Raw genomic sequence first — 12,355 nt, forward strand, 5'->3', positions numbered from 1 at the left:
TTTAAGTCCTTGTTTCTCATGAGTTTTCCAAATTCCAAATAAATGTGTTCTTTGTTTTGAACAGTGATGTGGGTTTGTGCCACCACAGTATTTAGTTCTCTCCATAGTTGTGTGATGATAATGGGTTTTTGGATAGCAAAGAAAGGTTTACTAAAAATACTGGATTCTGAGACACTTAAATTTGTGCTTCAGCTCTTGTGTGTGATAAAATGTTTTAGACCTTTTTTATTGCTCCAACCAGCAAAGTACATCCTGAGGGGCCATATGGTTTCATTGGAAACCGATTCTGGATAGATATTTCCTGGGCTTTCTGTCCTCTTATTAAAAATTAAGAATTTTGGTCATCTGGTGCAGTGTGATACCATTTATAAAGGCCAAACATTGACTTTAGAAAAATGTCATTGTACACAGAACTCACATTTTCGTAATGCATGCTCAATATCTTGGCCCGCAAATCCATGCAAAATGCATAAAACATTTCATATATTTTTCTAATATTTTAACACTGAAAAATAGTTCCAGATCCCTTATTTCTCAGAAAAAAATAACATTTATGTGTGTGGGTGTATGTGTGGGAGTGTGTGTGTGTGAGAGAGCGGGTGTGAAAGGCTGCACACAGAGCCATTGAATGTGCTCATTATGGTGCTGGCCAGAGTGGCTCCCCTCCTTCTGCTCTGCTCAGCCCTAGAACACACTGACCTCATTTCTCAGCCTACCCAACCACCCTACTAATGACTGCAACTCACCATTCTGAGAGAGAGTGGACCATTGCCTTGCACTCCTCACTATCATGCCATCAGCTTTTAATGAGTCATTTCTGCTCCATTAGGAGAAATGACACAGTTCTTTTTTGACACCTCTCTGGGGGTCCATGTGAGACCATCACTAACAGAGATAAACAGCTGTCATCTGCATCTTCTTTTATTTGAGCACCACTTGTGAACCCCTCAGTTTTGAGTTGAGTTTTTCATTATAAGTGTGCCACAATTTAACTGCTCAGTACCATAATTTTGAATGTGACTGGATGCAACAGCCTTAATGTACCATAAAATTATTTGAACATATACTGAAAAAACAACAACAACCTGATTTGTTGGCTTAACCATAATGTATGAAAATAGATAGCTTAAACTCAGAAATGTACATATTTATAATATTTTTAGCTTTACTTAATTTGCATTCATGTGTACAATTATTGATATTGTTTTACTTGTTAAGTCTCTATTAGGGTGATTAATAATACCTTTGGTGAAGTATACAATTCTGTTCAATCCATATAATTTTTCCTTGCGCATGGGAATTGCTGAAGTGCAGCTTTATCCGCACTTTTTTGGGAATCAAGTTTAATGGCTGACTGGTCATTATTGTCTTTTGAGCCAATTAAATTAAATAGAAACAATAAAATAAATGTTCATTTTAAACAACGTTCTAGTTAAATCTTATTTGTGTTACATACAGTACCTTTTAAAGTAAATAAAGTTGAATTAACTGATAAATTTGTGTATATCTAACAAAAGTTTTCATGACATAAAATGACCATAAGTTGAATTTACTTAAAAAGGTGATGCAAAAAATGCTACATATATAATTTAAGTAAATCCAACACATATTTTTTTCAGTTCTCAACAATGAGTAATACTTGTACATCATTTATAAATTATGGTAAAAGTTCATTTCTACATACAGTATACTGACACATTTTTACATTAAAAGGTGTATATGTTAACATTATTTAACTAATGTAACATATTGCCATATGAACTATCAAAGAACTTTGCTATATTTGTAAATTAACATTAAACATTATTAATACATGCCATAAAAATCATTGTTAGCTCATGATACCTATTGCATTTACTAATTTTAATAAATAGAACCTTAGGTAAAAGGTATAATATAATATGAGGGTATATAATATAATATAATAGATAAAATTATATACTGTAATATAAAACTATCCAGGTATAGTCTTGGTAACCGGATGTTTTGGACTTTGGACACCATTCACAGAGACTTTATAATTATCTTCCACCAACAAGCCAGCTGGAATGTTGTCTGAAAGTTTGGCTGAGCTGTTGACCATTGAGTCGGTTTGTGCTGTTTGTGAAACTATGAGGCCTGTTTTAGGTTTCTCTGTAGAAACCTGAGACTGCTTAGGATTCTGAGGTGAAAAAGGTTAAACCAGTTGCCATCTGCCCATGTCAGTGTATTTGTAATGAATAGATTTCATTGTAAGTGCTCACAGTAGGTGCATATCAAGCCATTATAAGCTTGGTTTGATTGGATGTGAGATGTTTTCTAACTTTATTTCTTGCCCATTTCTTATTTAGATAAACTAAAGGGACAAAGTCGTCACATTGGGCGAATACTGTAGCCAGTAGCGGTTCTAGCTTGTATGGCGCCCTGGGCAAAACCCGCTTCAACACGCCCCCAAAGTTGTTGACGGGGGGGGGGGGGGGGGGTGTTGGATGTCACCCATGCCTAAATCCGCCACTGACTGTAGCCCTACAAAATAAAAACCCATGGACTTGTGGCAGTCTGTTGTCAATTGTTCATCAGCATTATTAGTAACAAAAGTGCTCTGCCTTTTATGGTATGATACAGAACAGCACAAAAGCTTGAAAATAAATAATTTTATAAAACTGTATGCTATTTCACCTGTGGTTCTTGTGAGAATTGCTGCCTAGTCAGCATCAGCTGGTGAAATTAATCTTCATTTGCACAGTCAGCAATCTTAATTAATTAAAGGAATAGTTCATCTGAAAATGAAAAAGCTGTCATTATTTACTTAACATAATGTCACTCCAAACCCATATTAGCCTATTTTTTCTCTTTTTTTTTTTTTACCATGAAACACATTTTTGTTTGGCAGAATGTTATGCTCAATCACCATTAACTGTCATTGTATGGAAAAAGATGCAATAAAATTGAATAGTGACTGAGGCCAAGTCATATGGGCTTGGAACAACATAAGGGTGAGTAAATAATGGCAGAATTTTCATTTGTGAGTAAACTTTTCAATTTTAGATTTTTTTTTTTTTTAATGTGTAGATTCAGTCATTTGGGCCTTGGTCTAAAGTCACTCAGGATAAGATCTTATTTACTTTTGGCTACAATATGCCTCCATAATAAAAACCTCCTTTCATATTCGCTCTTTCACTGTGAGCCATTTTGTAAAACACTTTCAACCTCTGTTAGAGGAATTTAAAATTCTAACATAATTTCTGCAGAGAGCAAAGTTTATTCTTGCTGTTCCAAGCAAGAATTAATGCTATTATCTTGAAGTACACTGATGTTTAATGAAGAAATATGAACATAAAAAAGTTTATGACGATATATAAAACCCCCATCCACGGCATATAGCACTAAAGCTTCTGATCATACTTTCCCTCAATGGCTCCCGTGCTTTTGCAAAGAGAAACCACAGTAACATCCTTGCATTGGTATAATGAAACACACCAAGTGTATACTGAGTGTGCTAATCAGTAGGCCACCATATGGATTTTTATTGCAGAAACTTTAATTAACATTTAGCTCATCTGTGGCTTCATTAGTTCCCAGATGTCTCACTGCATCTAGGCAGACCCCATGGCGCTTGTGCTGCCTGTTACAGGTGTTGTGAGTCTGGGTTCTCTCCCATGCCTGAGGCTATGTGGATGCTGTGCTAGATATGGAGGAAATTAACCCACATGGTATGTTTTTCCTCTTTCAAGTCAGACTTTCTTTCTCTTTTTAGTTCAGCAGTAAGATGCAGATGCAAGAATTTCTTCACCACTGTCTCCCGTGTCTGTTTCCTCCTGCTAGATGACCTATACTGGCCGTACTAGGAAGCAGTATTGATCAGATGATAGATCTTTAGTGAATTTTCTCTTTTAAGCATTAAACCCCAAAATGAACACACATATATAAGGTAAATGTTCGTTCTGGGGAATATACTATATGATCTGTAGCAATATCCAAGCCTTAAATGATCCTTTACAATAAAAAAAAAATAATTAACTTGAGAACTGTAGTTTAATTGCTGCCTTAAAAGGTTCACTATATATATATATATATAAAGATAGATAAATAGATCGATATAGATATACACCATTTACTTGTGACATATATTCTAAAGTACATGTGCAAAAGTGTTTACATGTGTTGTTGATGTATATTACAATTCTGTATGGGGAGCTCCATATTGCAGAGCAGATCTACCTTGGGTGGTTCATTGTTGCAGTGTTGTTCAGAAAGTTGATATGAAACTGCTTCTTATTTGCTTTTTTAACTTAACAAAATACAGTATGTTGAACAAAAAATGACTTAAATCTTCATACACTGTGTTCACATTGTAATGCTTTGTCATCTTTAATTATTCCAGTTAAATGAACATACACACTGAGTAGAAATTCCAGAAAGCATTGTGATGGGTCAAATGGATTATATATAAATAATAATAATAATTAAAATATATGTTGTTATAGCATAATAATGAAATAATTTTTATAGTGCTCCTTCCCAGATATGTACCCCCTCTCTAAGCATCCCCCTGCTTCTGTGTCTTGTGTTCCACCCCACAGACTCCCATATTAGATGATCTCACACGGAATTACACCATGGAAACATCAGATCCACAGTGCCGGTTCTCTTGGAAAGGGAACTGAGTTCAGCGCTTTGCCTTCTCAAGTGGAAGATGGAACGTCATATGCTATCAATGGATGAATTATGACAAAAGAGCCTCTGGTCACATTGGAGATGGCAGAGCTTCCCATCATAGTGGTCTCTGTGGTATTTGCTCCATAAGTGTCAGGCAGGTCACAGATGTGGCACAGGCTGGATGCTTCTGAGAGCTTTCTCAAGCAAACACAATTTAGCATGGTGTCGGGGGCAGTGGCACAAAGCTGGCTGGATTAAGGGGCTGTCACACTCTGTCTCCCACAACAGGATAACAAGCAGTGCTCAAGCAACCCCCAGGGGGTAAAAGTTACTGGCCTTTTGGTGTGGGGGCCCCAGATGTGTGATCGCACGCACACACGTATGCAAGTACATCAAATCTTTTTTTATGTTAGACATTACACATGCACTCCAAGGGAGCAAAACACATACACACACACACACACACACACACACGCACAAAAAATTATCTCTGGTGTCCTTTATTTGTTAAAATCATTATGTTGTGAACAGAACTGTAACTGCTCTCTAGTGGTTCTAATGAATATATTTTTTAAGACGTGAGCCAATAGAGTTTAACTGACCAAAACTTAACGCTGCTGTCATCGCTGCCTGATATGTGAGTATATATATATATATATATATATATATATATATATATATATATATATATATATATATATATATACAGCACTCTGTTAGATGCAAACATTTTAAATCTGTCTTCATTTGCTCATCGTGGTGTTGTAAGGCAGAATGTTAGCCTCAGTCACTATTCATGTACATTGTATGGAAAAAGTTGCAATGAAAGTGAATGGTGAAAATGAAAAGTAGCTGAGGCTTACATACTGCCTAACATCTCCTTTTGTGTTTCAAAGAAGAAAGTAAGTCATACGGGTTTGGAACAACATGAGGGTGCGTGAATGATGACAGAATTTTCATTTTTGGGTGTTGAAGGTCCTCTAGAAAAGCCTTTCAACGGCTTCAAACATTTCTTCCAGCATTAGATCAAAGTCTTGAAATAACCTCTGTCAGTGGATGGCAGCTTGTTTGGTACAAATGCCTCTTTTTTTAAACAAGGACAGACGGGGAGTCATTAACGTCCATTATGCATTATATGCCGGTGAGCACAGTTCACGTGTGCGTTGAAGCTGCCTGCCCCTCCCCACTTGCCCACCGTGACACCTTGTCAGGTTACAATGTGCTTAAAATAAATTTGTGTGGCAGAAAGAAGAAACTAGGCTCCTGTTTGTGAAGAACCATTCCCCAGAGATGTAGGCAGGGGTGAAGAGGTTAATGAGATTTATTTGTACAACAGTTTTTTTATTAGCTGAATGTCTCCATGGAAACTGCCTCAGTGTCACGCACCCATGGAGGTAAAGACGTGTTTACATGTTGTAAATTATGAGGCAAGACACGCCTCACCTAACTTTAAATAATGTGAAAGAAAGTGTTTGTTAGATTCATCATTTTGTCATTTGTATGGAGGCCACAAAGACAGCTAATATAATATGGACTATATGTACACCATTTAAAAACAAGCAAGCCATCAGGATTTAAAAATTTTGACATACTGTATCAGTCATACATTTTTGTTTATTGTGAAGAAAAAAAATGGTTTGGGTAACAAGAAAAAAATGCTTCAACTTTATTAAACCATAGGTTAATTTTCTTGAAAACTGTAACACTGTGTGTTTCTGTGGCACAATAAAAATCCCTCTGTTTGTTTTGAAAGGACCACCAGCCTGACACAACAACATTAACTCAAACAATGGCATAAATTGGGGGCAGGGCTATCTGTTTGATCGACCAATGTAAGACAGAGAGTGTTTCATAAAGATGTTTGAAAACCATCCCTGCATCCAAAATCGCTTAATGTCAGAATATGTACTGTATTTGATGAAGGACACACTTCTCGGTTGGTTAAACAGTACGTTCTTTTGGTATGCATGCGAGTATGTATAGATTCGGACATACTTCATCTGGAGACATGGGTAATGACCCGTGACCCGAATATATGCAACAACCACGGAAATAATCTACTCTGGTTTTGTTAAACAAGCGCCATTTAAGCACAAGGAACAACTTTCTTTGTATATATTTCACTTAAAGTTGAGAAGAGCCATCTGACCCACAGTTCACTGCCCTTCTTTTCAAATCCAGCATTTTGAATGTGACGTTCTAAGCTTCCAAAGGATAATGGGATCATAAAGTGTCCAGTCGATCCACACCTCAGAATCTCACCGGAAATAATATGTAATCCCGTTTTATGAATAGGCCTACTGAGGATTTGGACATACTACTCCGTTGTCATACTGTTTGGACATATTACTCCATTGTCATACTTTTTTTGGCATCTCAGATGCACAGGTAAATGTCTAAACATGCTGGGCATTACTGCCTGCCGCACCTCTGCCGGTGCCTTCAGTTGTCCAGCTATGGGGTCATCAGCCGGGAGCCACCTATCACAGATGTTTCGCCCCATTAATCCTGGAATATCTCCTGGTAGTGGGACAGCGGTCAGGGACATCTCCTTGCCACCAACCCGCAGCTGGACACCGGATCCTTTCAACTGCCTCTCGTTCTTGTTTTCCCATCAAAACATTCCTCCTTACCCATCGAGACATACCATACAACCAGGGTTCAATACCTACCCTACATCCAAGGCCTCTTCTCTGTTATAAAAAATACAAGCTACCAATCTCTGCCTACCATCTGTCCAGTGCCTATCCTTAAACCAATCCTCCAACAGATTAAGTAGGAGAGCAGTGTGAGAGGTGAGCCGTGAGACTGCGTAAGCTGCCCCTTCAATGCCTAGCTTGGCCTGGTTTTGCTCCCCCACTCAATCCCTCTCCAGAAACACCCAGATAAGGACCGAGTGGTTCAGTGGAAATAATTCCTCCCCACCCCTTTCCTCTTCTACTTACTTCCTCACCACATATCACAATTGTTCCCTATTCCTACTTTCTCACTTCTGCATACCCCACTTTTCATCCTTCCTTCTTAACCATAGCCAGAAGCTCCTTTTTTCTGCTTCCACTGCCATTTCCTTCAGAGACTTTTCAACGCTGATCCAAAGATACCAATGCTTTCAACAGGTGCTGCACTGATGCTCCAATAAACCCTCGAACCCGACCTCCACAGGGTAAGTAGCAGCCCTCCATCCATTTTCTCTACACTCGGTGGCCAGATCAGCATATTTTAGCATCTTCCTCCCATGGGACAGTAAGTTCAATTATTATGACTTTCCTGGCACAATGTCCGACCTCATGGAGGTAATGGTGATCTCAGAAGGATATTTTAGCTGCTGGCCATGGTCAACCACCATTGATCAGTCACTTCCATGTGCCAGGATTGACCTTTCCTCCCTCCGTGCCGTGCCTCGTGTGGCACCCCCCTTTTTAACCAACTCAATGTACTTCCTCAGAGGAGCACGATGGCCTTTGTTAGCCTTTATTCTACACACCTCAAGGATCTCTGCCAACCTTTACAGAACCTGATAATGCCACCACCTGTACCGTCCTTGTGCCAAGGCGGTTTTGCACCAAGCCAACGTGTGCTGCAGATTTGCTCTTGGGACCTTTCAGAAGGGACAACTCTCCTCTTTACCATACCACAGAGACAAATTTCCAGGGCTTGGAAGAGTGTCACAGGTGGATCTTATTAGAAAACTTAGCCTGGCTCTTCCACAGGTCAGCCCATCCTAAAACTCTATTAGATGCACCTTTCCATACTGTCCAGTGCCCTTGCTGCTGCTGGCTGACTGCTTGAATCATATAGTTACAACTGTCACTACCATCACTTTCTTCTGTTTTTTAGAGGCTGCTGACCACAATTTAGGAGCCATCCCCCATCCAAAGCCTGCTCTTCCTGATTGGGTTCTTCCAACAATCTTTTGATGTTTTGGTCTTGAAAACACCCTATTTTCAACCTCCTCTGCCTTCCAGGCACGGCCTGTTCAGACCTAGGCTTGACAAGCCCTCACTGGCTGGTCTGTTGATTCCCTTAGTTCTAAGAACAGCCTGGTCTACTCCTGCTTGTAACCCAGTGTGATGGACTCTAATGGCAGTTGTAAGGTATTTCTTCCAAACAATTCTACTTCTGAAAGACAATGCAGCAAGCCCAAACACTTCCTGATGTAACTGTTGGCCTTGGTGTCCATCCTTGCCACTGCTGCTGCAGTGATCTCACACATCTTTCGCGGCCACATCAGGCGATGATACAATGTAAATTGGTAACACCAGACCTTGTATTTGCCTAGGAGATGACAACTGTCTATCTTATCCAAGCCCTCTTTCAGCTGCTTCAGAACCAACCCTGCCATGTGTTTATCTGACAGATCTGCTGTGTACTCTCTCCCTAAACTTCGAATGGGCTGCTCTGCCAGCACCGGGATACTTTCACCATCCATCTCAAATTATATCTGGTCACTTCTAATCCCCTTACGAATTGAAAGGCTACATGACTTTGCTGTCTTGATCTTCATCCTGGCCCGTGCCAAACAGTCTGTTTGTACATGCAGAAGTCTGGAGGATACTTGTGACATCATCCATATCATGCACAGTGCTATCAATCTCACCCCAGATTGTGTACGGATTCCTCGGGCCATCAGTCTGGCACCAGTTATGATGATTGGAGCTGGTGTGGAACTGATTCATAGGCATTTGCCAAGTCTAGCCAGACTACATGGAGGTCTTTCTTGTCTCTCTTGGCAGACTGGATCTGCTCCCATATTGCTGATGCATGCTCCACACATCCAGGAAAACCAGGTATGCCTGTCTTCTGGCAATTTGTGTCTATGTATCCATTCTTCATGAGATAATCAGACATCCTCCTTGCTACCACCGAAAAGAAAATCTTTCCCTCCACATTCACTAGAGCAATACTCCTAATATGACTTACTGTATGTTGGTGGATTCCTGTTCTTTGGGTATAAAGATAGCCACTGCCCTTTGCCATTCCAAGGAAATGCACTGCTTCTTCCAGGCAACTCTCAGTAGTCTCCATAACAGTTTTAGAACTGTTGGGCACCGCTTACACAAACTAGGTATCCCATTCAGGCCCGGGGCTGACGTTGCCCTGGCTTTTTCTACCACCTGCCTGATCTCACTATATAGTGAAGCAGTATGGATATTCGGACACAGCAAATATAAATTATTTGCTATTTCGTTTGGTGATGCTAGTGCCTTATAAATTACACACTTCAGCATTAAAATTTGTTTTGTTGGTGCAACCTAATGTAGTTAAGTTGATTCAGACATGTTAAATTGTATTTTGGCTTAAATAAAACCAGTTAATTTAGAAGAATCAAGAATCTTTTTCAGTTGTATTATGGCACAACAAACCTACCAAACACCAGTATTGACAAACACACCAGTGCTCTTTTCACTCACTGTTCAGCTGGAGATGTTACTGCTATAGATGTATTAACTCAATAACTCCAAGATATTTGTCTTGTGCCTGGCAACAGAGCAGAATAAAAACTTTTCTTCAGCTGCTGTTTTAGTACTGTATGTTAACCCACATCCATCAAGCACAGTACAGGGTCAGGAACACGGTGGACATAAACCATTATAGCAGAAGAAGCCCTGTGCACGGCTGGCCAACAGAGGGAAATCTGAACACTACTGTCCTGTCTGCAAGAGAAGGTGGGGGCCTACTTGGAGGAAGCAGGGCAGAAATGTGAAGTGCCCTGACATTTTAACGGACACATCTGAAATCACAAGCCGTCACTCCCAAAGGGCACTCAGCTCAACAAGACTGTGAGTGTAATATCTGTGTATTCACATGGTAACAGCATTTTCTTTTTTGTACATCAACTGATGTTTTCTTACAATAGAAAGGGACTATCCATGTCAGATAAAGGTGCCTGAGCTTTGTTTACACTGCAAGAAAAATCAGATTTTTTAGAATGACTGTTCAAACTGCAGGTTATATATGGACATATCTGATTTTATTCAGGTCAGACTGCAAGTGCTTTTGCTAGCACATCCACTTTAACTGTTGTAGTAATGTTTTGCCAATGTTTATGTTTTTCATGAGGGCAGCATCAAAATATTAACACATTCTTAAAATATTGGGTATTTTGGCTGAAATTACAATGTCCCATGTGGGACGCCCACTGTCCTGTATTTTAGCAGGCAGCAAAACGTCCCATTATCAAGCATAAAAGGGTCGAACAAGGTGCATTCGTTCCATTCAGAAGTGATCATCCCCATGCACTATTCTGCTCACAGACTTTACCTTCTACCGTAAGGTGTAATAAAACGGTCATTCTAACTGAATTTTAAGTCTTTTTTTATTGAAAATTCTCTTGTAACGGCCCTTCAGCGTGGTCATCATTATGCTTTTCCTTTAAATGCCCATGAAGGCTTCATTTATGCCGTCTGGAATGTCACAACAACTGACGAAACAACCTGTCACACACAACGAATGATGGAAAAAAAAAAAAACCCACATGAAATCCGATCTGACCGTTCAGACATGCACATTAACAAAAATCTGATTTTAATCGAATTTCAAACCATTTACAAATGTGGTATAGATCAGACTTGTAAAAATCTGATTTTATGTGTTTTGGCCTGTTTAGATTACAAAAACCTAAATGGATTTGAGTCAGGTAGGCCAAAAAAACAAACAAACAAACAAACAAACAAAAAAAAAAAACAATTAAAGAAAAAGAAAAAAGAAATAGATTTTTTTTTCTGCCTGTGTGAAAGAGAATAAAGAAGCTGGAGTCTCTAACTGGAATAAAGGATTGATTAATTTAACCAGAACTGAGAGAATTGATTTAATATAGGGTGTAGAAGAATGACAGCACAGAATCTAACTTAATCTGTAAAATGAACTATTAAGCCTTTATTGAACATTCTAATGAGATCTTTAATTAACACCTGTAAGTAATTTCCAGACTGGATATAATTTGATTCACAATCGAAAACTAATTGTGCATCACTTAAATGCAGAGTACTAGGTCCTTGTTAAGTCTCTAAAAAGTAAGTAAAAAAAAAAAAAGGCTAAAAAGTAGTTTTAATTGACCCCCCCAATTATGCGTTAACCAAGCAATTCTACATAGAGTATGTAATTTCATATACAGTCAGAATGCACAAATAATGAGGGTTGTATTGACCACCAAATTAAGCTTTAACATTATACATTAATAGGGAATAAAAGTTATATTACAAAAGTATTCAAGGTCACAGTTTAAAGATTTCAGCACTAACTATTATTAACTATTAAATATAATGAATTATTAACTCTTTTAAAGGACAGGGTAAAAAGCATTCTCTATTAATATGAAATTAATATTGACAAAAGAGGCTGTTACACAAAGAGATGGGATTGAGAAAAGTCTTATTTTCTAGTTTATGGTCCTGTTAGTGTTGTTATTACTTTTTCTCAGTCCTTTATGTTCATACAGGCCTTCTGTGAATGCTGTAAAAGGCTTTAATCAGCAGAGGTAAACAGATTGTAGTGATTATAGCAGGGTCAGTGGGTGCACTGTATCGAAAAGTTCACCTGAGTTCAAGCTACATTAGATGCACAGCACTGTTTGAATAATTAAGGAAATGCTATATCAGGTAACCATGGCAGAGCCAGCCCTGCAGCAGTCCTTACGGTAACCACAGCGTCATGTATATTCACACTGTGACCTCTTAACAGTAGCATTAGCTCTGCTTAGTTTCTGCATGGTTCACAG

This window comes from Myxocyprinus asiaticus, chromosome 5 (genome assembly GCF_019703515.2).
Source record: "Myxocyprinus asiaticus isolate MX2 ecotype Aquarium Trade chromosome 5, UBuf_Myxa_2, whole genome shotgun sequence".
In the NCBI taxonomy this organism is placed as follows: Eukaryota; Metazoa; Chordata; class Actinopteri; order Cypriniformes; family Catostomidae; genus Myxocyprinus; species Myxocyprinus asiaticus.